At 51.7% G+C, this 27,320-nt stretch overlaps 1 protein-coding gene across 1 annotated transcript in view; it reads right to left on the bottom strand.

Annotated features, from left to right (window-relative positions):
- CUNH16orf95 (chromosome unknown C16orf95 homolog) overlaps positions 1-27,320 on the bottom strand; it is a 475,446-nt gene that overhangs the window by 35,799 nt on the left and 412,327 nt on the right. Inside the window, exons 21-26 of the mRNA XM_027119903.1 lie at positions 20,958-21,081; positions 13,111-13,206; positions 12,376-12,452; positions 6,570-6,687; positions 5,560-5,734; positions 3,470-3,665 (exon numbers count right to left, since the gene is read on the bottom strand). The gene's annotated coding sequence lies outside the window, so the exon portion shown is untranslated. The remainder of the gene's footprint in view (positions 1-3,469; positions 3,666-5,559; positions 5,735-6,569; positions 6,688-12,375; positions 12,453-13,110; positions 13,207-20,957; positions 21,082-27,320) is intronic.

Genomic DNA, 27,320 nt, shown 5'->3' with positions numbered 1-27,320 from the left:
GTGGGAACTGGGTCATAAGACCCTCCCTAATTACAGGAGAGCCTGGAAAAGAGAGCACCTAGGATCATAGCCTCCACCGTGGGAGGTGGACCTGCCAGCACACAACGGGGTAGGTCTGACTTTGCCTAGACAACTTGTACCATCTGCTACGGGGAGCTTCTAGGTGGGGTTTCTGAGTGGGAACCTGGCTGGACCCCAGGGCCATCCAAGGAAGTGGAAAGGTAGAGGTGGTCTGGGGCAGACTTTCTGCATTTCTGAAGGTGTTTTATCAGGTCAAGACCAGAACTGGAATCCGAGTCTCCCATTTGCTATCTTCTTGGTCACAAACCCCATAAAACTCACAATACATAATCACAGTGAAGCCTGCATGAAGAGCAACTGAGGAAAAACCCCATCCATGCATCTTTCCATCCATCCATCCATCCATCCATCCCTCCTTCCATTCATCCATCCTCCGTCCACCCATCCTTTCATCCTCCCACCCTTCCATTTGCCCATCCATCATTTTATCCTTCCTTCCTTCCATTCTTTTGTCACTTCTTCTCTCCCTCCCTCTTTTCCTCCCTCCTTCCACCCATACTTTCAATGTTTGGGGGAGCCATTTGACCCAGTTATGACCAACGAGGCAGAAGAAGTCTGCTTCTGGGGAATATTTTCACCCCCTTATGTAAGGCAGGGACATTCAAGAGAGGCCTCTTTCTTCTTGGGACGCTATCGGGAGAGAATAAGATGCTCGGAGCTGCCACAGCCATGTTGCAACCATGAGGCAAGACATGTGAGGACGAAGCACTCTGAGTCTCACACTGAGGGTGCACGGTGAGGAGGGAACAGTGCCTGCTCTTCCGGGCTCGCACTCCAGTGCGAGACACAGAGAGAGATGGGCAGTTACAATTCCACGTGAACTAGCAGTGTCGGGGGATGTGCTGGGAGGTACAACTGGGTGCTGAGGTAGAGGCTCAGTGAGGAACAGAAGGGAGCTAGAGAAGAGAATTCTGGGCAGAGGGCACAGCCTGAACAGAAGAGCACGGAGCTATGATGCATTCAGAACGGAAGGGCTGAGAAAGAAGGTGGAGGTAAGCAGGCTGGACGAGAAAGACAGTGGGACCCCCGCCCCGGCTCACTCTCCCCTGACAGCCCTGGGCTCCCGAGGTTGTACCGCCAGCTCTGTCTCCTTTCTGTCAGGTTCCTCAGTTAAGCTGATGCCCGCCCAGCCCCATCCTGGGGGCACACTCAGCGGCGAGTTTGGGCCTTGCTTCTCTCCATGATGTTGAGAAAATTCTGGCCTTTGATATCTGCTCTGGACTCCTGTTTCCTGCTCTCTGCGGTCTCGGGGTGGACAGAGGATGACAAGCCCCTCCCTGGCCGCCCCTCCTCGCCTCTCCCCCTTGATAAGTTCAGTATCAAATGTCCGCAGAGGCAAGCGGCAGAACTCAGGCCTGCGCTGCCACCGACAGGTTCATCGTGCACAGAAGCCGCTGACGGTCTGGCTCTGGGCCGTCACCTCGGAAAGCCGGAAAGCCGGACTCGCCCTAAGCCATCGGCAGGCACGGCTCCTGGGAGAAAACCTCCCCGGGACGTACTATTGAGAGCTGGGGGGAATATCCCGAAACATAACAAAAGAGCAACAGAAATGAAAATGGCCAGGGACACGGCCCCACCATAGATTTTCCTGGGCAAGGTGGGCTGGGGAGCTGCGGGGATGCGCTTTCCGAGAAACCGAGGCCAAAGGAACAAAGGACCTGCCACAGCTTGGCAGGAGCCCCTTCCTCTGTGACATTAACTGCTTCCTGTTCCCTTCCAACGGGGCAGGAAGATGGAAGTGAAGGAAATGGAAAATGCAAACTACGCACCAATTTAGCATTTTGCTGCTTGGAGCTCAATTTTTGCTAACTTTGGAAATGCCAGAAGAGAGAGGTGTTTTGTCAAGACATTAAAAAAATTATTTTTTAAGGGAAACAAGACAGGCTATTCATGGCCAGCAGGGAAGCACACCTCCCGGGGTGCTCGGCACTCCCACTGCACCCGGTAATTTGATTTAATGAGATGATGAGGCTGCTGTGAGCATCCTCTCTCAGCCCCAGCGCTGTGCCACGAGGGCGGCGAGGGCGTTAACTCAGGCACAGCCAGGCCTTTGAAGCTTTATTTTGTTTTCCCCCTGCCCCCTCCCACCCCCTGCCAATTAACACCCGGGAGAAATCACATCCAGGTGTAGTCTCAAGCTGGCCCTGCCAGTAGAGCCACCTTGTCCCCAAGGGCAAGAGGGCGCTTCAGGGCCAGAAGGTGCCTGGCGAGTCTCCAAGCGGAGCGCCTGGCATCAGAGCTGGGATGCAGGGGCGGTGTGCCTGGGCTGCTGGCGTGAGCGGCTGATCACGGGATGACGTCCCTCTGAGCACCTCTGTAGCTCCGGCACTGGGATGCCCTCCCTCCAGAGCCCTGCGTGGCTGCCTTCTCATGCTGCTCAGGTCCGCGCCCAGGTGCTACCTCCCTCAGGAGGCCTTCCCTGACCCTCCCACGTCTAAAAATAGAGCCGCCTCCAAGTGGACCGCCCTCCATCTCCTTACCCGGATTTGTTTTGGTTATCTTTCTCTGTAGCACTTGCCACTACTGAAAACACATTATTTACCTCTTGTTTTCTTTACTTTACTTGTTTGCTTGTTTTCCTGCCTCTTGCATTAGACTGTCACCTATAAGAGGGCAGGGAGTGGTGGTATCCACTTTTGTATCCCCGGGGGGATACCAGACACAGAGCAGGAGCGTAATAAACATCCCTGAGTGTGTGAGTGTGTGTGTGTGTGTGTGTGTGTGTGAGCGTGTGACCTCCTAATATGGAGCCTGGCGTGCAAGCAGTGTCGTTCATTCATTTATTCACTATCTAGGCATTTGTTCAGTTCACACATGACAACTCTTTAAAGAAAGTATGGACACCAAGGGGGAAAGGGGTGGTGGTGGAGGGAATTGGGTGATTGGGATTGACACATATATACTATCGATACTATGTATAAAATAGAAAACTAATGAGAACAGACTGTATAGCACAGGGAACTCTAGTCAATACTCTGTGGTGACCTAAATGGGAAGGAAATCCAAAAAGAGGGAGTATGCGATGCAGAGCTGACTCACTCACTTTGCCGTACAGCAGAAACTAACACAACGCTGTAAAGCAACTATCCTCCAATAAAAATGTGAAAGAAACATTCTTATATCTGTTAAAAAAAAAAAAGAGAGAGAAAGTAGCATACACCCCCTTTTGCAGTTGAGAAAACTGAAGCTCAGAGAGGTTATGTGAACTGTCAGTGCCGCACAGCCGCGGAGTCGGGTTTGGGGCCCAGGGCTTCCTGACGCCAGCACCCCAGCCACCCTTCTGAGCACCACCTCCCCACCCAACTGCTCACGCTGGGGTAAGTGGACCCTGTCCATCCTGGGAGCTGCCGAGTCTGGGAGGCCCGGAAGTCCCACGTGGGGCTGTTACCTGGGCTCATTCTGTGTTGCCCGGCAGGGTTTCCATTGCGGAGTCGAGTCTCAGGGATGGGTGGGACGCCTGGCAGTTGGCCTCTCGCTGTGATAATGACCGCCCTTCATTCAGCCCGTTTGCTGACGGCCTGCAGTGGGTGGTTGTGTTGCACGGCCCTGGTGTCCGTTGGTGAGGGAACGCTGGACAGGACCTGCTGTAGAGCGTATGTAGGTCAGATTTCATCCTTGTAGCCACACACCTGCCCATGTCTCACACATACACACACACACACACACACCAGGTCATTAAGGCAGGGGAACCTTGCTGCATCCACTGACGTCATTAGCTCGTGGCTCTTGGTCATTAGCTCGTGGCAGCTGGACCAACAGCCACGGACCTGAAGAAAGACTCCAGGGCTGAGGACACTGGCACCTTCTAGCCCCAAGGAAGCTGGGCTGAGGTCCTGGTCACAATCTCCTTGATTTGGGGCACCAATGACTTTCCAGTGGACAGCGACGGGTCCTGAAGCCGTGAGGACCCATTCTTGTGTTCCGTGTCCAGTGGGATAATTCGGTGCTGGTTAAAATGGTGCCGACAGAGTGGTCGCTGAGCAGGGGCTGAACGTGCCAGCGCCTGGGGTCCAGACCAGGGAGTGGGGAGCCCAGAGGGCTAGAGCCGATGTATCCCGTGGTTGCTCCAGGTTTCACAGTTCGAGGAACTGCCAGGCTCTCTTCCAAAGTGGTGGTCCCATTTCACATTCCCAGGTGGTTCTCTTTGGTAATGATTTTTTTCCTCTTCTGCTTACTTGTATCTTATAAATTGTTGGCAGTGCTTATCTGCCTCTTACAGGTTTTTTGTTTTTTCCTGAAAATAACGTTACCTAACAATAGAAGGTGGCATGGAAGACGAGTCATATCCGGCCATACCGTCCGGGATGCTCTTGGACTCCAGCAGTGGCCACATACTCTGAGGCGATCGGGACATCTCACGGGGGCGGGGGGATATTGTAAAGGACACAGGTTCTATGGAGAAACAGGGGGTTTCTTGAAGGGCTCGCAGGTGTTTGTGTGGATCACAAGACCTCAACTCCAGCAGAGGTTTTATATTCCAGCTGGCATCACTGCGGTGGAAGTGAGCTGCCCCCAACTTAAAAGTGAGAAGGGGCTCCTGTCCCCCTTTCCTTTCTACACCTGGAGTCCTACCTCCTGACCCTGGGAGCCTGGAACAGAGGCTGCTCTGGGCCACATGGGAAGTTGCCACTAACCACATCAACATCTTTAAAATTAATAACATGAATTCCATAGCGAAGGGGCCTGGGCCGGAGACGGAAGGCTGCTGGCTGCTCCTGGGCCCCATGCGGCAGGTGGGGGACAGGAAACCTGAGGACAGGTGGGACCTCCAGGTGGGCACTGTCCTGTCGGAACGTAAGACCTTAAGGACTTGGCTGTTACTGGGATCAGATCCATCCAGGCTGACTGGGGACGGGTTCCCCGAGGTGTAGAGCCCTCATTTCAACACACATTGTCATATATTTATGACTTAGATTGAAAATAGGCTCTTTCTACTCCCCACAAATGCACCTCTCCCCTGCGTGTTTGGTTTAAAAGGATCCGATCTTTTTATCCGAGGGCTATCCTATGATTCAGGTTTCGTAGAAGTCCGAATTCTTAAATTCTGCAGCTTCAGAGACTTCAGAAGGTCATCCAGCTCAGACCTCTCCCTCTATCCAAACACATCCTTATACTGACCTGAAGACCAGGAAGGATCCTGTGGGCAAGTTTCTAAAGCTCTTTCTTTAAGCTTCCTTATCAGCAAACTGGGCAAAATAATAAGGTCCATCTCAGAAGGATGTTGGGAGGATTAAATGAGATACGCAGGTAATGCTCTTAGCGCCATGCCAAGCACGTTGTGAATCTTCAATACATGACTGGGTCATTACTGTCAGCCGCATCACCAATGCACAGTATTTTCTTTGTGTCCACCTCTCACCTTGTGAAACAATCTAGTCTGTAGTTGGCGCACAAATGAAAGCTGCCTTCCCAGTTCCATTACAACACAGGCGGCAGAGCTCTTAAGTTCATTCCAGACCAGCAGGAACAAGCTCTTACCTTCTCAAGGGCTGAGGTCAGAACACTGGGACAGCCCAGGTGGCACAGTTGGCATCTATGACGCCACGCCCTCTAGTGGAAGGATGAGGCTCCTGAACTCAGGTGTGCAAGGAGGCAGGTGAACGGGAACGTGGCAAAACCAGGTGAATTTTCATGCCATCTGAATTCAGTCCTCCTGAAACACAGACAGAAAGAAAGGTAATCAAGATTACAAGGCAACGCAAACAGAAATGCACCCTGAGGAATTTACACTTGCAGTATTCTTTTCGTGCTTTGTTTTCTAAATCTATGCTCAAAACCACAGAGCAAGATAAGAGAAGGGGCCGCTCATACGGAGGGGGCTTCCTTTTGAGCTGAAAAAGAAATGTTCTAAAATTAACCGTGCTGATGGTTGCTTAACTCTGTGAAGATACTAAAAATCACTGAATTTTATACTTTAAGTGGATGAATTGTATGGGATGTAAATTATATCCCAAAAAAGCTATTTTTAGAAGTTGACTTTTCAAAATGTTTTATTGTTTTTACATATTCCCCCAATACTTATTTATTATAAAAATAGAAAACACCCATAAAAATAGATTTTTCTCGAAGTATTTATTTGTATTCTTTGAGTTCCATATGCATTTGTAGTTTGCCCCACCAGAGAAGTTTCCCTGAGGTCAGCAGTACATCCCAGCGTGTGCCAGGTGCCGTGGAGACGGGAGATGTGCAAACCTGGATGGTGAATTGAAGTCTCTTGTCCAGTTGTGGAGCCCAGACTGATCCTTAGAAGCAACGGGATGAAAAGAGACAAGATGGCTCAGAATAAGGGGCTACATTATTTGTTGAGTGAGTTAAAAGAAGGATATTATTGAAGGTTCAAATAATCCAGGAAGGTTTCATGAAGGAGGGACCTGAGCTAGAACTTAATAGGTTTAATAGAAAGGACAAGTAAAATATAATACAACTAAGTAAACTAAAAGTAACACAGAGTTAGGATAACAGCCTCAGCTCTCCCTCCTCGGGCCTACCGTCTGCGTTCTGCACATCGCGGACGTTCCCCAGAAGACAAGCGTATCATTCAGGGAGGAGAGGGTCCCGCTTCCCCCTCTCCAGTCTCCGGCTGGCACTCTCACTGGTGGACCCCAGCTGGAAGCCAGAGAGCAGGGGCCACTGACACAGACCATGTGGCCAGTCCCCAGGGAGAGAGGATGGAGGAAAGGACGGAAGAGTGATCGGGAGGGCTGCGTGGAGGTGTCCAGCACCTCTAGCTGGGGCTGCAGGGGGTTAGAGTGTGACCCATCCGTGTCCCAGAGGAGAGGGGGTTTTCTCAGGCAGACTGACGGAGGACAGAGATGGGGGCCCTGAGCTGCCCCCGACTTTCAATAGCAGAGGGGCGAGAGTGTCACTTTGATTGTTAGAGTGTGCGGGGCTCTTGCTAAGGTCTCGTTATTCATTTACTTTAGAGCCTCGCTACCCCGCAGGTGAGGTGGTCCTCAGCCATCACCTGGGAGCTGGTTAGAAATGCAGAATCTCAGCCCCGCCTGCACACGCTGCCCTAGAACCTGCATCTCGACCAGACGTGCCTGGCGATTCAGGCGCAGGCTGCTCTCGGAGAAGCTCTGCTTTCAATCACCCCAGGGATGCGGGTGGGTGCGGGTGGTTAGGAACAAGCCAGTTAGAGTTCAAAGGCGGGCGTGTCCACCTGCTGCAGGTATTGGGCCTCAGGCACAGGAAGTCATGGCCGCTGGCCTGTCCATCCAGCAGGGTGGACACCGCTGCTCCACCCGCCTCGCTCTTCCCTGCAGACGCCAGGAGCAACCCCACGATTCTCTCCACACAATATACCTGCATCCACTTCTTGTCCATCAGAGCAGACAAGTGAGATGAAATGTAGTTGCCTAATGTATATATGTAATATCGCCCATGTATAACTTTTGGCAGAAATATAAAATCCGCTGATTCCCAGAAGACAAACACCACGCCTGTTCTGTACATTCATTATCCCTGTAGGCCCACACCGTCCGTGGCCAGCAAGCCAGAAGCTCAGAGTCCGGTCAGGAGGCGGAGAGATGACATTGACACTGTACGTCCGAAGTACCAGCCCTGACAGAAGTGCCGTTGCTGCGGTCTCCGAGGCCAGCTCTGTCCCCACGGGAGGGAGGAGGAGGGAGGAAATGCCCTTGACCCAGGCCTGGGAGGATGGGCCTGTGTGGCCAGAGGACACAGACAGGGAGACAGGAAGTCATTCCCACCGAGAAGGAAGCCACCTGCTACAGAGCAGAGTTGAGTCCAAGGCCCGACAGCGGTGCTCACCTGTCGGAAGGTGTGGGTCTGAGCTGGAGAAGCAGCAGGTGTGTCTTTCTTTGGCTCCCAAGCATACCTGAACTGATATTGTTATTTCTTAAACTTCTGAAAGTGAAGTTAAACATAGAAACGACAACATGGATAACCATGCGTATTTGACGAGCATCTTGGAAGGCTGTCAATGTGGAGATTTAAGATGCCCCCTCCCCTTACCTAAAAGCGCTCTGCCTGGGATTGATGCGTCGGTCACCTGTGCATCTTGAGCAGATGTTGAGAAAGGCAAAGGTCCAGTTCTGACGTCTTGCAAACTGGACACGACGGCAAGAGGGGGCTGCTCCAGCTCATGGTGGCCTCACACCATGTGGACGGAGACGGCTCTACCTGTGGGAGAGCTGGGCTGTCCAGACACTGTGGGCCTGGCAGTGACCCTTGAGAAATGGAACAAAGGGACCTTAAGTTGCATCTGATTGGATTCCACGCGGTGCCTAATGCAGTGTAGACACGAACTGATGGTGGGTGTGGGGCAGCGTGACTTGCTGGGGTGGTGACATCGTGTCACATAGAGATAACCTCTGGCATCAAAGGAGACATACGCTGGCTGTGCTGTGCACCAGTGAGTAACCTGGGAGATGCAGAAGTACCCATAGCTCCGAGCCCCTCCCTGCAGTGGAGAAACAGCAGTGGTTAGCGCAGTCCCAGCGCTGAGGGGACGCTCCGTCCAAGTGGTGATGGGAGAGGGTTGTTATCCTCATGCTATCTTCAAGATGCTGCTAGTGTTACTGCACAGGGAATTTGCCAAAATTGTATTATGTAACGTGTTTTATATTAAAAAACATGGGGTGGGGCGGCCGCTCTTAGAAGTATTTCACCCATGAGTGCTGTGTAGGATCCATGAAACGACAGGACCCATGTGCTCTTAAGTGTACACACTCCAACTCTGCGTGTGCCATGTCATCGACACGGAAAACACTCCACACTTACACGTTCTCCAAGCTGTCAACACGTGTGGGGCGTGTGGGCTGTTCCCGGGCTGTTGCCAATATCGCAGTAGAGGGAGGGGTGGCTTCAATGATTCAAACCATGACACTTACAGCGGGGCTGGGAGAACCCAGTGATGGGGGGACGGCATCACGGGTGCAGCCTCTTCAGGACTTTCAGTCTCCCGGCGGCCAGTCCGTTCCCTGACCCGCTCCACCAACCCTCTCACTCTCCTTCCCTGCTCTTCAATTAGTTGTCTGTATTCTCTGCAGGTGTCCCTTGGAGACCACACAGCCTCTTTTTTTTTTTGACATGATTTCAGACAAATGGAAGAGGAGCACAAAAATTCTCAAGATGCCCTTCTCCGAGGTTCCCCAAATATGAATGTTTACCTTCTTTGCTGTATCCCCTCCCCAACACACGGAGGAAGTTGCGTATAAGATCTGCCTCTCCACTAAATACTACCATGTACGTTTCCTAAAAATGAGGGATTCTCTTCCGTAACCACAGTACAATAACCAAAATCAGGAAACGAAAACTGACTCAACTCTGAGCTAACCTACGGCTCTTATTCAGATTGTCCGATCGTCCTAAGAAAGCTCTTGATTGGCTGAAAGTGGATGGACCGACAGGCTGAAGAAGATGTGTCTCGTCTTCAGCCGGCTCCTGCCCTGCTCGGCCTCTCTGTTCCACTCCTGCATCGTTTTCATTTTTGGTCATTTCTAATGATGTCCTACTTCAGAATCAGTAGTCATACTGATGACAGGAATGGTTCTGTATGGGCTTCCCTTTCTGTAATAAATCTCTGTTGCAAGCAACACTCCAAGCACTTGCCAGTAGGCCACGTGTTTCAGAGCTAGGAATGATCACGGAGGTCTGCTTTGATTTTGAGATAACTTATGAAACTAGTTGTGTGTGTGTGTTTTGTAGGAAGCACGTGTGCCCATGTATGTGAGCATAGAATAATACTGGGGCAGCTGAGTCAGGCCATCTGAGGGGTGGTCTTGAATTTATACAGCCCTCCTGGTTGACTCTGGGGAAGTAAATTCAGTCCCCCGGAGCTTTACCCATCACCTGTCGACTTTCAGGCAAGACCATTGTTATTTAAAGGGATCTGTTTTGTTTCAACATTCTAAGTCCATAGATATGCTGAGAATCTATCAGTGGAATATTATTCAGCCTTAGAAAGGAACGAAGTACTGACAGATGCTACGACATGCATAAATCTTGAAGACATCAAGCCAAGTTAAATATGCCAGTTACGGAAAGACAAATACCGTAGCATTCCACTTCTATAAAGCAGCAGGGGAGTCAAATTCATAGAGACGGAAAGTAGGACGGAAATGGTACAGAGGAACTTATTTACAAAGCAGAAATGGAGTCACAGATGTAGAGAACCAAGGGGGGAAGCGGGGGTGGGATGAGTTGGGAGATTGGGATTGACATTACATACACTACTACGTATAAAATAGATAACTAATGAGAACCTACTGTAGAGCACAGGGAACTCTACTCAGTGCTCTGTGGTGACCTAAATGGGAAGGACATCCAAAAACAGGGGATACATGTATATGTATAACTGATTCACTTTGCTGTACAGCAGAAACTAACACAAGAGTGTAAAGCAACTATACTCCAATTAAAAAAATGTTAAAAAAAAATGTAGAATGGTAGTTTCCAGGGACTAGGGGAGGGGTAGGATGGGTTCGGTGTTCAGTTACAGAAGACGAAAAAGTTCTAGAGAAGGTCTAGGTGGTGACAGTTAAACAACAGTTCGAATGCACTCAATACCGCAGAACTGTGCACTTACAATGGCTAAAATGGAAATTTTATGGCAGGTATATTTTACCACGATTTTAGAAAACTAAATAATTTTTTAAAAACTTGCATTTCAGAGGAAGCCAGGATTTTAATTCCTTGCACGGAGAAGCTCTGCAGCAGCGCTTACAGCTGTCATTGTTCCGGTCCCTCTAAAGCCTTCCTAAATTCATCAGCCACCCCACTGTCACTGTCCCCGGTTCTCTTGAATGTCACCCAGAAAAGTGAGCAACACAGGGACACACTCGTAAACGTTCCTCCCAACAGCAGTTGTTGGCCTGACGTTAGAAATGAATGATTTCCCACTGTACCAGTGACTCTGTTGTGGGTTCTATTAGCACCATATGTTACATGTCTACGTTTTTAGTAAAGCCTGGCCTTGTGAGTCCTCTGCCATCTGCCCTGGCATCGGCACAGCCCACGTGGTGCACGGAGGCCAAGGGCCTCCTCCACCCAGCATGGTCTTGCATCTCTTCCCAGCCAGAAAGCACGCGTGGGCAGAACGCATGGGACCAGGCGAAAGGTGGATTTTATCAGCTCCGCAAGTCACAGTGAAGTGGGCCCATGTTTTGTAAAACATGTGTTTGGCAAATGATTCCCTGTGGGCTGCAGAAATCCAGATGGAGGAAGTTTTCTAAGTGCAACGTCAGAATTTTACATCTGCTGATCCCAACAAGTGCACGGCGCCAAGGAGAAGAAGCAGGTTGTCTGTCCACAAAATCTGAAAGCACGGATGTGGCTCTGGGGGCTTGTTCAAATCTAGAAGACAAAGGCGCCGTGTCTTCAGCCCCCGCTGGGCCTGGGCGTGGTGAGAGCAGAAGTCTTAGCATCACCCAGAAGGGCTCAGTTTCACAGATGAGGAAACGGAGGTATGGGGAGGTGGGCAAAGTGAGTTGCCCAAGGCTGCCCAAGGTTGGAACCTGAACTTGGGGCTCTGTGGACTCAGTGTGGGGTCCTCTTCCTCACCACGCTGGACATGACATTGGCAAGTAGCCCCTGACACTGTGGGTCTGCTTGTCTAGGTGCTGCCGTTCACTGCTGTGGCTAAGTCTGGGGCTGTGCCACTCTGACTCCCGGTTCCCTGTGCGCAGATGGGAGGCTTAGCTGACACAGTGCTTGGTCCATAGGGGACTGATAATGGTGAGTCATGGTACAGAAGAGGCCAACAGGACACGGCCTGGGTGTACATGCGGGTCAGAGGGAGGGCTGGGGACTGGCTGGGCTGGGAATGGCGGGGGAGATTGCCCGCAGAGAGGGGCCTGCAGACCCCATTGCCACATTCAGGCTGGGTGTCCTGTGGGCTGAGACAGGGCTGAGAGACGGGAGGCTCGTCCGCACGAGCCCTTTTGAGGCTGCACGGCCACGTGCTCCACTTTGACGGTGGTACCCGGAAGCCGCGCTGGCTGTCCTGCGCTCACCCTTCCAGATCCGTCCTGCATGCCGCTCTGTGCCTTGGGAGGCTGCCCTGCAGGGACTGTGTGACGGGGCTCCCACACTTCCGGTCGGGATCAGCCAATGGGACATGCCAGAACAGACTGGAGGGCGGGAGCGGAGAGAGGCCGGGGGCTTCTCCTTTGCACCCCTCTTGCCTGGCTGGAGCCTCCCCAGCTCTCTCCCCTGCCACTTCCAGCCCAGGTGGTAATGGCCCCCCACTCCTGTTAGCCTCTGGATACCTCCCCATCCTGGTTGGTCCCCAGAGCCCTGCCCTCCCGCCCTGACACTGGCTTCAGTTACCTCTGGCGGAGGCTGCTTTCCTGGTGGGACCATGATGGATACAGGAGGTGATCGGCAGACCACAGGAATGCTGACATCTAGATTCAAGGTAAGGACAACGCATATTCTGTGCGGTGTGGAAATCCCCTCGAGATCCCACATCAAAGGGATGACGTGTTAGGGAAAATGCCCAGAGGCCTGGGCTACTTCCGCAGTCGTGGAAAAGTCTGCAGAGACCAGAGCTTATGCGGAGGCCACAGTGACTCCCCTCCCACCCAGATGGAAGGGTGTCTGAGGTCTCTGGGGCTGGTCTGGGAGTCAAATTGGAGTCCAGTCTATTGTATTACGAACTAGCACCCTCCCTCCTTCCTCCCCTCCCCCCTCCTCCCTCCCCCGCCAACACCCTCCACAACCCACTTCCTTTCTTCAGGAAGCACAGAGTCAAAGAAAACACATGTAAACCCCATTCTGGAGCTTTTAACCCAGTTCAGCAGTTATCAACAGTGGTCCTTGGACTCTGAGGTGTTTCGGGCCTCTTCATAATACGTTGGAATGTTATAAAATCATGCGTGGGGAAAAGATCCGTGCACAGTGCAGGACAGACCAACAGAATGGAATGTAGTAAGTACAAGACGTTCATTCATTTGGTTTCAGATTCCACATCGCTACCAGTCTTTAAGGAACTACCTCTTGTCGAGTTTTGGTGTAGTATTAATGAATAATACCCATAATTATCCAAAAAGACTATTAACTTACCTCTTAATTTCCAAATCCATATCTGTGTGTGTGGCCAGGCTTTTTTCATATGCACCAGATTGAATGATGAAGCAGATAGGAGAAGCCAGCTGTTTCCTAAGCCAGACATTAAACATGTTTGCAAAAATGTAAAACACTGAATTTTCTCACTACTTTTCTATTTTGCAAAACATGATTATTTCTTTCAAAAATACGTTAGTTGTGTTAACATGCAGTGGGTTTACCCTCGTTCTTATTTATATGACTTAATGGATAAGATATTTTTAAATTTTATCAATTTTACTGTAAAATTCTGTAAAATTTGACAGATATAAGCCACAAAAGCAAAGCTCTTTAGGATTTTCAACCAGTTTTAAGAATGTAAAGAGTCCTGAGATTCAAAGGTTTGAGAGCCTCTGTTCTAGGAGCGATACTGTAAACACTAATATCAGTTGACGCCTGAGGAAGGGGCAGATGGCGCTCATCCCCCATGCTTTCAGCAAATCCCCACTGCTAAACTACGTGCCAGAGAGTTAGGGCTTGGGCATACAGTGTCAGAGTGCCCAGGAGGTTAGGGTTCTGTTCCACCAGTGGGAAAGCTGTGTCACCCTGGGCAAGTTCATTTCCTTCTCTGAGCCTCATCTGGAAATGGGGATTCAGTGGTTCCCGCCTGCAGGAGTGTGCCTTGTGGGAACCAAGTGGTGGTGGAGCTGAGGAAGGTGAGCACGGGCTCACCCAAACGGTGCGTGTGCCGGCCCCACGCTCAGCATTTCACAGCCAAGGTCTCCCTAAGTCCTCGTGCAGCCCCTAACCCAGTACTGTCACCCCTTCAGGCTGCTTGGGAGGGTGAGTGAGACGGCGCCTGCCCATGCGAAGACGGTAAACCCCAAACATCTTCGGCGCCTTCCTATTGCTAAGGGTAAGGACTCTTGCAAAGATCCTTTTCTGAAGGTTAGGGATGCCCGCTGGGCAGCAGGGAGCCTCACACCTGGAGGACAGCACACATCTGGGAAAAGACGCCAATAATCTCCACAAAACTCCTTCCCGGCCTCGGGCCAGTGGGCTGTTTAGAAACGTCCAGGGGGCAGGGAAGACCAGCTGCTGAGGAGCCTGCCCTCCCCGGATCCTTGAGAATCAGGTATCCCACGCTGTGCTGGCTCACAGGGGCGGCCAACAACCCCTGCGCTGGTCTGCCTGGCTGCTGGGTAATTTTACAAACTGGTTTTTACTGGCAAGGGAGGCGGGCAGATGTGGGTAGTGGAATATGCCGCAAGGTCACAGGATCAGATCTGGCCCGGCTATTGGAGACTTCTGGGGTTATCTGCCCTCTGAGAAGCTGTCTATTTTGGGGACCTGGGTCAATGCTTTCAGCCAGCAAGTGTCTGTGAAGCACCTAGTAGGCTCTAGGCACCGTGCTGAGCGCTGAAGACACCGTGGTGAGCAAGGCTGATAGAGTTCTCATCCCCACGGCAGGTCACGTGCACAGGTTCTGGGGATCAGGATGGGGGCATTACTCTGCCTGCCTCATGGGGGGGCAGAGCTGCGTCTCCAGGCCACCCTGTCAAGGCTGTGGGTGCTGACCCGCTGCGCTCCTGCATGGACGCGGGGCTAACGACTTGGTCAGCGGCTGGGCTCCCTCTGGCTGCCCCACACGCAGCCACGGACGCGGCCATGGGCCGCCTCCTGCCAGCGTCTCCTTTCGTTTCCAGAGCGGAATCCTCAACTTGACGGCACACTCAGTGGCCTGGGGCCTTGCCGGAGGCCGGCGGGGCCCGCGAGTCTGCATTTCTAGCCGTTCCTGCTCCCGGGGACAGCATGGCTGCTGGTGTGGACCACGCGTGGGAGGGCATGGGTGGAATTTCTGCTCCATGCTGATCCCCATGGCCTGGAACAGAGGTTGGCACATAGTAGGTGCTTAATAAATACCCAGTGAATGAATGGATTCCCCTTGGTCCCTCCCCTGTTTCTCAGCACCAGGACCTGGCATCTTTCTCTTGCTGACAGGCCCTCTGGAGTTCTGGTGGAGGGAAGGAGCCCGAAAGGCACCAGCTGGAGTGACAAGTAACAGACCCGACAGGCAGACACCGCTCCCTTTCTTCCATGATTCTCTACGTCTATTATTTGTATACTGTTTCACTTGCTATGTGTAACCCAAAACCTCATGTTGTCACACCAATCCCACCAAATCTTCAAAAATGAGGGCCAATTGAGCTGCAGTGGCCCCCTGCCCGCCCCCCCCCCGCAAGGGCACGCACACATTCACCAGCTACTGTTATGGCCCCCCAAGCTTAGCTCCCCTCCCGCCTCGCACCGAGGTCCAGCCACGACTCAACATGGGCTCTGTTTATTATTCTAGAGAAGCAATTTTCAAGGGGCTGAAATACTTGTTAAAATTAAGGTAAAGAATGTAAACCACAGCCAGGCCGGTTCACCTTGTGCTTCAAAGCCCTCTTGTTTCTCCAGGCACCGCCTCCTGCAAGCTTCCTGCAGGTCTCCATCAGCCCCGGCGAAAAGGAAGGCCGGCCGCCCAGTGGACAGGCAGAGCGGGGCCTGGGAGTGCAGCCCGTCTCCGGGCCTGCACAGCTGTCCTGGGGCAGGAGGCACCTGCTGGGCCCGGGCGGAAGACGGCCCGGGAAGGCTGAAGACAACCAGTGCAGGGGACTTGACAAGTGATGAGGGAAGACGGGAGTGTGCAGCGTCCACGGGCGTCTGAGGGGCCCGGCGTGCCCGTGGAGCCGACTGTCTCCCAGTGGGTTGGAGGTACATGCCCCTCCAGGCTGAGTCCTGGCATCGCGGAGCCTGGCTTAGGTGGAAGGGCAAGGGTGGAGGACTTTGACCACGTAAACGCCGAAAGGCAGAGCCCTTCAAGGAGAACCACCCAGGACTGCTTCACAGCATAGATTGCCGCCTCTTGATCCAAAAACCTGCTGCTTCCAAGCGGCTTTTTACTTTCTGCAGACATCTCCCTTAAGAAATGATAACGGGGCAATTTAGGGAGCTTTAGCCTTGAAAGCCCCTCCTGCAGTTGGAGGAGGGCCCTGGAAGGCTGGGGTGTGCGTGGGGCTCCTGCACTGAGATTCTTGAGAAGGTCTCGCCCTCTCAGCGGGTCCAAATCGGTGGTCCAACTTCCTCTGGAGATTAGATCGGCAAATGGGGAGAATGATTAATTAAAATAAAATGGATGAATCTGGGCTTTCTCCAAAGTGGGCTCAGATTCAAGTTCAGGCTACATCTCCGCGGGCTCTTGGCACCAGCACGGCGCCCTCAGCCCACGCCTGTTAGGTGACTCACTGCTTCTGGTGGAGGGGGTTTCAGGACCCAGCTTCCAACCCAGTTCCTCTGCTGTTTGGGAGCTGAGTGATGCTGTGCACGCCCATCTTTAGAACGTCTTCCTGTTCACTGTTCACGACAGGGCGAGGACGCTGCAGACCCGACATGGGGCGGGCACTGTGGCAGTAGGTGAGATGGTCAGAAGTTCAGACGGGGCCCTTGCAGCCAGGCAGGTGGGGACCAAGTCCCCTGCCCATTAACTACGGATGCGCCCTCGGCCGTGTGTTGAACCTCCCTGCGCTTCAGGCCCCCCTCTGTGAAGGTGTGAATGTGAGAGCACCTGTGAGGAACGCAGTCCTTGGGAGCTGCTTCTATTCATGTCTCTGGCATCATCCGTTGACCATGAATTAGGAATAAGATGACACATCCAGAAAGCAACGATTTAGGAATACAAAAGGCACCCTTCTGGCCTTGATCAGTGGCCGGACACATGCTCAGTGAATCAGGGGAGCTATGCTGTAAGCCCTCATCTGAATCTAAAAGCCCAAGAACCAGGAACACCGACGTCCGATAGCAGGAGAGGGTGATGTCCCAGCTCAGCAGAGAGAACAGATTTGCCCTTCCTCCGACCTTCTGTTGTACCCGGACCCTCAATGGATTGGGTGACGCCCACATGTTGGAGAGCCATCTGCTTTCAGAGGTTCACCATCTCAGTGCTCATCTCATGCAGAAACACCCTCCCAGACAGAAAACGTGTTTCTTCAGCTACCCGGGCATCCCTGAGCGCGGTCGAGGGGACACGTGAAATTGACCATCACATCTGCATGGCAACCCACAGCTTCCCCAATGGCCGTGCAGAGCCCCCTACCCTGTGAGGCCTGCGGAGCTTGCGGCCGCTGGGTGTACCATTTCCAGGTGAAGAGCGTTGATTTAGACGTCTGCCGGTTTGGAGCCGTCGCACGTGAGGCTACAGGGGACCCCTCGGCACCTTTCTTTTGGGCGCTGACGTCTGCTATGCCGCGGGAAAGCTGAGTGAGATTCCTGGGGCCCAGCGGGGCGGGTGGGTCGGCTTTGAGCTGTGCAGCCAGCCAGGGCCCTGGCGTGAGTCTAGGACAGACGAGAGACCCGGCTAACGCATTCCTCCTTTGGAACGCAGAGTCCATCACAGGAGAGCCCGACTCCGGGTTTAGCAAACGGAGGGTAATTAGGACAGTGGGTGGTCCTATCGTCATCAGGCAAATAGATCTGAGGAAGCACTCCCCCCACAGAGGACAGCCTGCATTTATTCAGCTGCCGGGTGAGCTCAGCACCCTGAACGCCTATCCCTCCTGACAGCTGCGGGAAGCTTGGGGAAGCGGCATCCCCGGATCCACGTGGGGCCCTGGGAATGCCACAGGGAGCAGCAGCGGCCACCACTCAGCACTGGGGAGAGGAAGTCTGCGCTTTACTTCTTGAGGGAGACAGTGGAAACGGTTCCCAGAAGGCAGAGTCTCTCCAGGGACGCTTTAATAGCCGGAGTGGGCGTGGATTCACTCCGTGACATGGGCGTCAGGAGAATTCTATTTATTTATCTGATTTTTCTCAATCAGACAAATCCAATTGCAACTGTCCCTTCCCTCTCCCCCTACCACGTGTTGCGGTTTGTGAGAAATTTAACCTGTGTCATTTTGCCTTTTTCGAGGCGGGTAGGTAGCAGGGAAAAGTCAACTCCCTATAGACAGTTACCTGTCTTAGGTGGTCTTAAGCAATTCAGAATAGTTGAGGGAGGGGCCTGGTGTGATCTCCACCATGGCTACTTGGAGCCCAAGCGCAGCAGCCCACGTGGCTGGTCTAGTGCAGGGCAGACAACTCCACCATAGTCTAAACAAGCGTAGGCCAGGAGCTGGTGGAGGTGCAGGCGGAGGTGAGGAGAGCCTGCGGCGGGCAGCTACCCCTCTGAGCACTTTGCAGATGCCCTGCCTGAGTCACCAGGGAAACGAGCACAGGGGCAGGTCTGGGACTCTAAGCAGGCCGTTGTAACCACTGCGCTGGAGGGATGCCGGGAGTAATCTAGAGTTGCCAGATTCAGCAGATAAAAATGCAGGATGCCCAGTTAAATGGTAATTTCAGATAAACAACTGTGTGAGTTTCCTAGGGTTGCCATAACAAATGATCACAAACTGGGGGGCTTAAAGCAATAGAAATGTATTCCCTCGCTGTCTGGAGGCCAGAAGTCTGAAATCAAGGTGTGGGCAAAGCTGTGCTCCCTCTGGAGGCCCTGAGGGAGGGAGGGACCTTCCCGGTCTCTTCAGGCTTCTGGTGGCTGCTGGAATCCTGGGGGCTCCTTGGCTTGTGGAAGCGTCACTTCAATCCCTGCCTGTGTCTTCATGTGGCCTTCCCTTGGTGTGTCTCCGTGTCTTTACATATTGTTCTTATAAGGGCAGCAGACATTGGATTTAGGGCCACCCTCATCCAGTGTGACCTCATCGTAACTAATTATATCCGTAAAGACCCTATTTCCAACTTGACACGTTCTGATACACCGGGTGGACGTGAATTTTTGGGGGGACACTTATTCAACCCATGACAAGAATGAAAATAGTTTTTTAGTAGCATGGGACATATTTTATACTAAAATTATTCATTTTTTTCTGACATTCAAATATTTCAAAAGACATATTTATACTAAAAATTATTAATTTTTACCTGACATTCAAATATTGCATGGGACATTATTATATTAAAAATTATTCATATTTCATCTGGCCACCCAACTCCTGAGACCCATGGCATCTGTGTCCTGTCCCATCTGAAGTGCATTCCCGGGAGAGAGCACAGCCCTTCCCACCCTGAGGCAGTGTCAACACTCCCTGGGCCCTGGTCCCACCCTGCAGGTATAGGAGAGCTCAGACTTTGGAAACTGAGTAATGGTCTCCCCTTCCTGGATGGGGGTGGGGAAAGGAAGTGCTTCACTGAGGTTGCAAAGTAGAAACAAAAAAGGTCAATGTTACCTCTTTTCTCTCTGTCCCTTAGGGCAAGAGCTGAGCCTCTCAACTGTGAGGAGTGGTGGCCTGAAGCTCCGCACAATCGGGGCGTGCAGATAAAATGCAGGGGAAGAGTGAGAACCGGGGCTGCCTAGCAAAGTTTGTTAAGCACGGGGTGGGGGGCGGGGGGCAGTGAGGGGACACAAACATCTCAGCCGTGAGCGTGGTGCATTCACGCCATCTGGGCAGCCCCACACCAGGCTGTGTGAGCGGCCGCCTGCAGCCGCGGGGTGCAGTCAGTGCGCCCAGCCCTGGGCACCGTCTCCTATTCTCACGACCACCAGTAGTTCCCTGAGTGTCCCTGTTTGCACCCGGGGGGGCTCTGGGGGGTCAGGCAGTCAGTGACAGAGGGAGTGGGATTTGAACCCCCTCCCCTGTGCCTGACTCCGACTCACACACACTCGCCAGCCCAGGCACCAAGCTTGTCCCCCACGTGGTCACACATGCGTTTATCCACTGCACAGGTGGTTAGTGTGTTTTACCAAGTGCTTGGGGCCCCTCAAGGCTCGGGGGCCCTGCAGGAGGCTTCTGGAGCTTCCGCTGGGTGTGCAGGGGGTGATGACTGCATGATGGAGAATGAAGAGGGTGCAGGTAAAAGGGTAACGAGCACGTGTGAGTGTGTTCGTCTGTGTGTGCATGAGCGTGTGCGTGCGAGAAGGCCTCTATGGGTGAGTGTAGGAGTGTGTGCATATGTGCGGGTGAGTTTCTTTTTTTTTGGTGGTTTCCTCTTTATTAATGTGTCTCCTACCTTCCCCCCACACTTGCAGTCCCTTCCATCTACCCCCCCCCCCACAAGAAGGCAGTGAAAAGAAGGGATTGTTGGAGTTCTGAGCCCCTTGGGCAGTTAGAAAGGGAACAGAAACCAAAACACTCAGTGGATGTGACAGGGACTGACAATCGAGAAATCTAAAGCAGAGCGTGAAAGGTGGAGGAGAAAGAGGGAAGGAGTGCTTGCACACGCGTGCACACGTGTATGTGGTGGTGTGCACCTGCGAGTGTAAATGTGCGGGCATGTGATTGTGTGTGTGTGTGTGTGCGCTATATCAAATGCAGTGGTCAGAGAAGCTCCCTCTGAAGAGATAATGCTCTGGAAGACACCATGTGAAAGAAGTGAGGGAGAGAGTCCTGATGATTGAGGGGAAGAGTGCAAGGTGGTGGCAGCAGCAAGTGCAAAGGTCCTGGGACAGGATTGGGGCTGGTGTGTGGAGGCTCAGAACAGAGCCCGTGTGGCCAGGACTGAGTTTACATCTCACAGCTTCAGCCTTTTTGACACTGGCTCTGTCACCCTGTCAGAAGTCCTCAGGGAGGCATGGCATGGCCAGGGAGCCAAACTGTCCATACTGACTGGCGAATCCTGCATTTCTGACTCAGCAGATGAGAGGAATGTCAGTCTATAGAGCAGAGATTCGGTAGAAAACCCCAGAGACATCCACTATACTACCTAGGGATTTACCCACCTATTATTAGAGGCTCTAATAATATAGGCTCTTTGTATGGGCAAAAGAATACACATATTATCCAGAAACCTAAAATGTAATGGCATATTTCTATAATGAAAAAAAAACTTCCCCAAACCTGTGAGATGTTTTCTACCACAGCCTTCACTGACGTTAAACCTTCAACATCTGATAGAACAAGACTTCGGTCACATCCAGCTCGACGGGATCAGCCCCAGGGAAGACTTGCGTAGAGAGGATCTCTGGTTATGGACACAGAATAAAAAATGAACAGTGATGAGGGTGGGGAATGGGGAGGTGGGCAGTGAAAGCTGCAAGCTCAGATATAGGTGGCATTTTGGAATGAAATATTGATTCCTCAATATACAAATTACATATCTGTATGTAAGTCACATCATTATGCTTAAAATCATTATCACCTTCAACCTACATAGTGGATATGTCAATTATATCTCAATAAAGATTGTACCTCAAGAAAAAAATACACAGAGATACACAGAGTCTTTCAGAATCCAAGTTTAAAAAGCTGAGCAGTATGTGGTGAATCCTTTGAACCCGGGCACTGGAATCGGACAAACCAGGAGTGGAAACTCAGCTCTGGCCACGTGGCCTTGGAAGTCGCTTGAGCTGAAAAACGGGGAAACCAGGATTTCACAGTTCCCAGTGTTGCTTCAAGATAGCAGGGAACAGAGTAGCCTTGGATGACAAATGAGACAGAGGAAAGTCTTGAGATGATTACAGTGAATGGAAAGGAAACAGACAAAGAGAGGAGGTCCCCACAAGCAGAGAGAAGAGGGTGGACCCTGAGGGCAGACAAAGACAAGCCCATATTTGGAGACAGCACCAAACGTGACCTGTTTAGAGACAGGTGGGAACATTCCCCTTAACAAGGAATTAGAAGTGCTGGTGGAAGGGACTCCACACCTCCACATTTCATGGCAGGAGATGATGGAGCAGTTTCCCCAAAGTTCTGAGCAAAAGAAAACAGGATGAAGAATATGAAGCCCAGGTACATTGTCTTTCAAGTATGAAGACAACAAATCAGTATTTTTGAGAACAAAACAAGAAAACACTGAATGCTACACTCATTCATCCCATCAGGGCACTGGAGAGTTCCTCGATGACGTGGAGCTGAACGAGAGACTTACGAAGAATCCCAAAAGAAGACACTGTGGGGAAGTGATGGGTGATACCATGAAATCCACAGAGATTGGGATTCTGCACACTCGGGGCGATTGTTGTTACAGAATAGAATTTACCCTAAACAGTATAAACCCTAAATATGGAACTTTACACCTGGGGGGATTAGTATTCAGAACACAGTTTATATCGTATGGGTCCCGTCAAAGGACACGTGATACAGGCGGTTAGTGGGGCCGCGTGGAAGCTGGAGCCTGGGGGGAGTCGAACAGCGTTGCCTTAAGGGCACAGCCTTTGGGTCACCCCTCCCCACAGTTTTGGCATCCACTTTTCTTAGCTTTGGAGTGATTTTTAGGAATCACCATCTTTTTTTTTTTTTTTTTTTAACATCTTTACTGGAGTATAATTGCTTTACAATGGTGTGTTAGTTGCTGCTGTATAACAAAGTGAACCAGCTATACATATACATATATCCCCATATCCCCTCCCTCTTGTGTCTCCCTCCCTCCCACCCTCCCTATCCCACCCCTCTAGGCGGTCACAAAGCACTGAGGTGATCTCCCTGTGCTGTGCGGCTGCTTCCCACTAGCTATCTGTTTTACATTTGGTAGTGTATATATAAGTCCATGCCACTCTCTCACTTCGTCCCGGCTTACCCTTCCTCCTCCCCGTGTCACCATCTTTTGTGGTAAAGAATTATTTTGGCAATTCCCTTGGTGTTACTTTACATTTTTTCAATTACATTCAAGTAAAAGAAATACATTTTCATTTTTAAATAGTGTGGATAGTGTTACTCACGTGTATTAACTTCCTCTCTTCAGCTTTCTATCGATATTTGTGTATGTATGTAGGAGGACATTCAAAAAGACAGCCACATTAATATTAATCCCATTTTGGAGGAGTTAATACATTTTGGGCGGTTGGTTGCTTTCTTAGGAATTTCTGCTTAAATTTTTTTAAAAAGCAAGCATGAATGATATTTATAAGAAGCAATTACACCAATACTTAAAAATACACCACTATATGCCTTTCTTGGAGAAAAAGAAAACCACAATGGAATATATCAGTATATTGTACCTCTCTGAAAGATAAATCTAAGTTATTTAATTGTGGGAAATAAACCTATAAGCAGGCAAAAAACACTGAATCACTAAACGGAATTCCATTTAAATAAAAGGGTATCTGGCCTAACTCTGAGATGCAGATGTCAAATGCTTCCTTTTTTTTTTTACTTTATAATTTATTCATGTATTCAACAAAGTGCCGAGTGCCTACCATGTGCTGGGCTTGTCTCTTTTATTTGATGACAGTCCCCTAGGCTCCTACGGACGAACGACAAGATTACATTTAGACGAAATAAAAGTGAGATCCCAAATCATCAGAGGGTCACTGAGTCACTGTATACCAAAAGGCAGCTTTGAGAAAGCATCCTCTTGGGAAGGAGCCATGACCGTAATGGCTGTAAGTGTTCATGCCCCCAAGATCGCACCTCACTCTTCTTCTAAGATGCAAAATCTCTCAAAAATGTTTCCGGAAGAGGAGCCAGAAGCACAATGGTAAGAGAGTCTGCCAGCTTTTAGAAGGTCAGGTGACGCAGAAGTGCTGTTGGTTTGACTTACTGAATACACAACGAAAGGTGTATTGAAAAGGGAAACCCCAGGCTGGTGTCAGGCCAGACACGACCTCTTCCCCTCCCTCTCGGGGACTAGACCTTCGTTGTGACCTTGGCCTCCTGGGGAGACTAATTGCAGCTCAGTCCCCTCTTGCAGGGACCCTGCAGCCCCACTCCCAGCCCCCTGCTGCCCAGCCTGTTGCCCGGTCTAGGGCTGCCTTCCACTGGGTGGTCCCTCCAGCACTGCAATGGCCCTCACGGTCTGTGGGCCCCAAGCCAGGCCCAGCAGCGCCCCCACTGTCATCATCCCGCTGGATGCTGCGTTAGAGCCTCCCAGGCCACTTCCTGCCGAGATGCCGGGAGGGAGCTGCACTCTAAGCTCTGGACTGTCCAGCCTGTAAGGGGCTGGAGCCCAGTCAACCAGCCTTGATCCAGAAGCCTGGGAACTCAAGCCTTGAGCATCTTAGGGAAAAAACAAGAAAGACTTTCCTCATTCTGCTGTCTTCCGAACACCACTCTGGATTCTGGCTCCAGCCCCTCTGAGATTGTAAACATCTGGGGGGTGACAGACAGCCTGACCCTGTGACTCCGCCGCAGGCCCCCTGTGGATACGCAGATGACGGGTGGAGAGCGGTCAGCCGTCCCAGCCCGATAAGGGTCCCTAAAAACCCCAAATCAATGGGCAGATTTAGCCTTCTCAAACCACGCCACATACCAGCATCTGTGACATATGGTACAAATAAAATGGGCTTAGTCTTACATCGGGAAGGAGGTCATTAGAGGCAGCTGAAACTGGGAAACCTCACGGCAAAGACAGAAAAGGCCAGGCTTGGAGACGACACGGCTGCACGTCCAGCTGCACACGCTCCGTGGGTCAACGCTGGCTTTGCGTCCAGCCTTGGAAGACTCTGCTCCTTCACTGGAGGCTAAATTTGTCCCCGAGCACCCACTGCCCTGTGGAAAACCTGGGCTAAGACTTCAAATATGACCTAAGTCTTGGTCAAAACACAGGCAGGCATTCATGTGAGTAACAGACGTGTCACTGTGTGCCTGCCACACACGGTGCCCATGGAGGGGAGGAGACCAGAGCTTCTCCTCTGTTTCAGGACCTGCTTTGGGTCCAGCTTCCCAGGACAGGCCTCCGAGGGTCTGTCCTCCTCTTCTCTCTACTCCCAGCGCCCCGAGTCTGCACTTCCTGTGCTTCAGAGCCGGAGGCCACTCCTCAATTCCATAAGCTCGGGTCTAAATGCACCAAAGAGGAGGGTCCTCCCCCAGATGAGTGCCTCCTTGATAAATGGATGGAAAGGGCCCCAAATCTCCCACCTGAAAAGGGCCAGGATGTAAGGAGGCCGCAGAACACGAGCAGTGATGCGGCCATGGGGACGGGGACCTGGCCGCCGTTTTCAGTACATGCTTTTACTTTGATTCATTTCCCCCTTTCTCTGTCCAGGCTGAAGGGTCACTAACAGCTCCGGGTCCAGAATATGCTCTGGGACAGTCGTCCCCTACCTTTTGCCCTCACAAACTATGACATCCAGCCCCCCACCCCACCCCCACTGCCAGGCCTGCGAAAGCCCACTGAGCCACCTTTGTTTTGTTTGTGTTGATCTGTTTAATTGCACGATTGCTTTTGAGGCTTACTTAAGGAGTGGTTTAATTTGTTTCTTCCTGGTCTCCTGGCCCCGCCCCAGATGTCAGGTCCTAGAGACAAGGGACCTGAGCTGTCATTTGCACGGAAGTGTCTTGGCGCCTGGAATCTAGTGAGCGGCGGCTGACCAGAGGAGGGGGTTGCCCACGAGATTGTGGGGTGCAGCCACGGCGAGCGCTCGGGCTTTAACTTTGACTGTGGCTTTTACCAATGAAACATTCCCTCCCTCTGCATTTTGTCCTAAGAGAAGCAGTAGCGAGCGGTGAAGACCTCGTTGTTTCCATCACCGTGGAAGCTGGCATCTCATCTGGAAGGCACCAGCCCTGTCAGGCAGGCCCGGCCTATCCAGCCCCCAGATGGGTGTCAGCCTGCTGGGACCATCCCAGCTGGCTGACATTACGGCGGTTACTGTAATAAAGACCAGGGTTAGCTGACAAACTTGGTATTTTCTTATACGGCTGCTGTGAATTTTACAAAGTGTGAGGCAAGCCTCAGGTCGGCAGCGCTGCAGCAAAACAAAAACACACAACAGAAAAAAAACCCCACACTGCTGAGGTCAGCTGTTGAGGTCCTCCTCGTGTACAGCTGTTTGAAAAATACAACACGACACAACACAACACAACACAATACAATACAAGCAGCTGTGCGGTGGGGAGAAGTTAGGTCAAATCCAGGACTGAAAGAAATCTGTTTGGAGCTGCCATTGGGGGTGCAGGGCTGCCCCGTGGAACTGCTGCAGGGATTTAAAGAGGCAGAAGTTCATTTCCTGCGATTTAAGGAACTTTGCTGACGCCTGTGCTGGCGCGGGGTTCGAAGGACTGGGAATGGATCCGGCCGCCCAGGCACACAAGGCACGCTCCCCCAGCAGCTCGTCTAAATGCGGGGCTGCTCCACGTTGATTGATGGCCCAGGCAAACGACCTATTAATCCAACAGCAGCCCCACTTCTATTCCTAACTTACTGGAGGCAGAACGGCCACTGGAAGTGGTTTTCAACTGCTTCCTGTGGTTCCCCCGACTCTGCGGGGCAGGGGCTTCTATTTTTAGAAAGTGACCATTGCCATGAAGGTCCAGTCGGCCATAGATGCGATGTGGGGACTTGCGGGTGGCCTGGGCAGACTGGGTGGGCTCTTCATTCAGATGGTATTTTAAGAGTTCCTTTCAAGTGACGCATAGTGGAGAAGGCCACCACTTCCTCCTGAAGGGTAAGAGGGTGTGTCGAGGCCAACAGACGCTAGGACGCTTGGCCGTAAGGTGTGTCACTGTGTTTGGAGGGCTGGTGGCCTCCCCATATGAGGCTGCATGGCTGGCATCCATGAAACACCGAGATGTGTACACGCTCATTTGCATTCACCATGTACCTTCTCTGAGTATGACGGTACGTTGTGGATTTTTGTTCAGAATGGCTCAGTTTCACATATTCTGTTCCCCTCCAGTCAATGGGTCACGTGTTAGTTTGGGTTTCCTGGGAAGCAAATCCTGGCACAGGGGTTCACGTGCACGTTGCTCCTGTGGGAGATGGTCCCCGTCAGCACCCCTTGGGGCGTGGGCAAGCGAGGCAGGGATGGGAGACAGTCAAGGATGTCGGTGAGTCAGAGATTCCTCAGAAGGCACTGCGGGGCCAGGTGGCCCATTTCTCCAGCTCTCCGAGGCCGCAGGTTCTTCTGAAGGTGAAGGACCCTCTTTGTGGCCAAGCTGGGGCTCCAATTGACACGTAAGCCTGCAAACATGGGAGCAGGAAGCAGGGAACGGAGCAGGGAAAAGAATTCACAGAGCATCTGGATGGCGAGAGCTGAGGTTTCTGTTGGTTCTCCTGCCCCCTTGGCTGTTTTTTCTCACGGCTCTCATTTCATCACAGATGAAACTTTGTCACAACTCAGTATTCGTACAGCACTCCTCCTGGCTATGAAGCCTGATCTGAATGCTTTAGATGCATTTCTTTTTCTCTCTCTGTTTACTTTGCATCTTATTTTGTGCACTCATTTTATGCAAATCACACCCACAATGAAATATCCCCACGCGGCCACAAGGACAGCTAAGGTTAAAAAGTCTGATAATTCCAAGTGCTGGCGAACATATGAG

This window comes from Aethalodelphis obliquidens, unplaced genomic scaffold (genome assembly GCF_003676395.1).
Source record: "Aethalodelphis obliquidens isolate GAN/ISIS:26980383/991018 unplaced genomic scaffold, ASM367639v1 scaffold20, whole genome shotgun sequence".
In the NCBI taxonomy this organism is placed as follows: Eukaryota; Metazoa; Chordata; class Mammalia; order Artiodactyla; family Delphinidae; genus Aethalodelphis; species Aethalodelphis obliquidens.
Note: the sequence above shows the minus strand (reverse complement) of the source record. Positions and strands in the feature narration are given on the sequence as shown.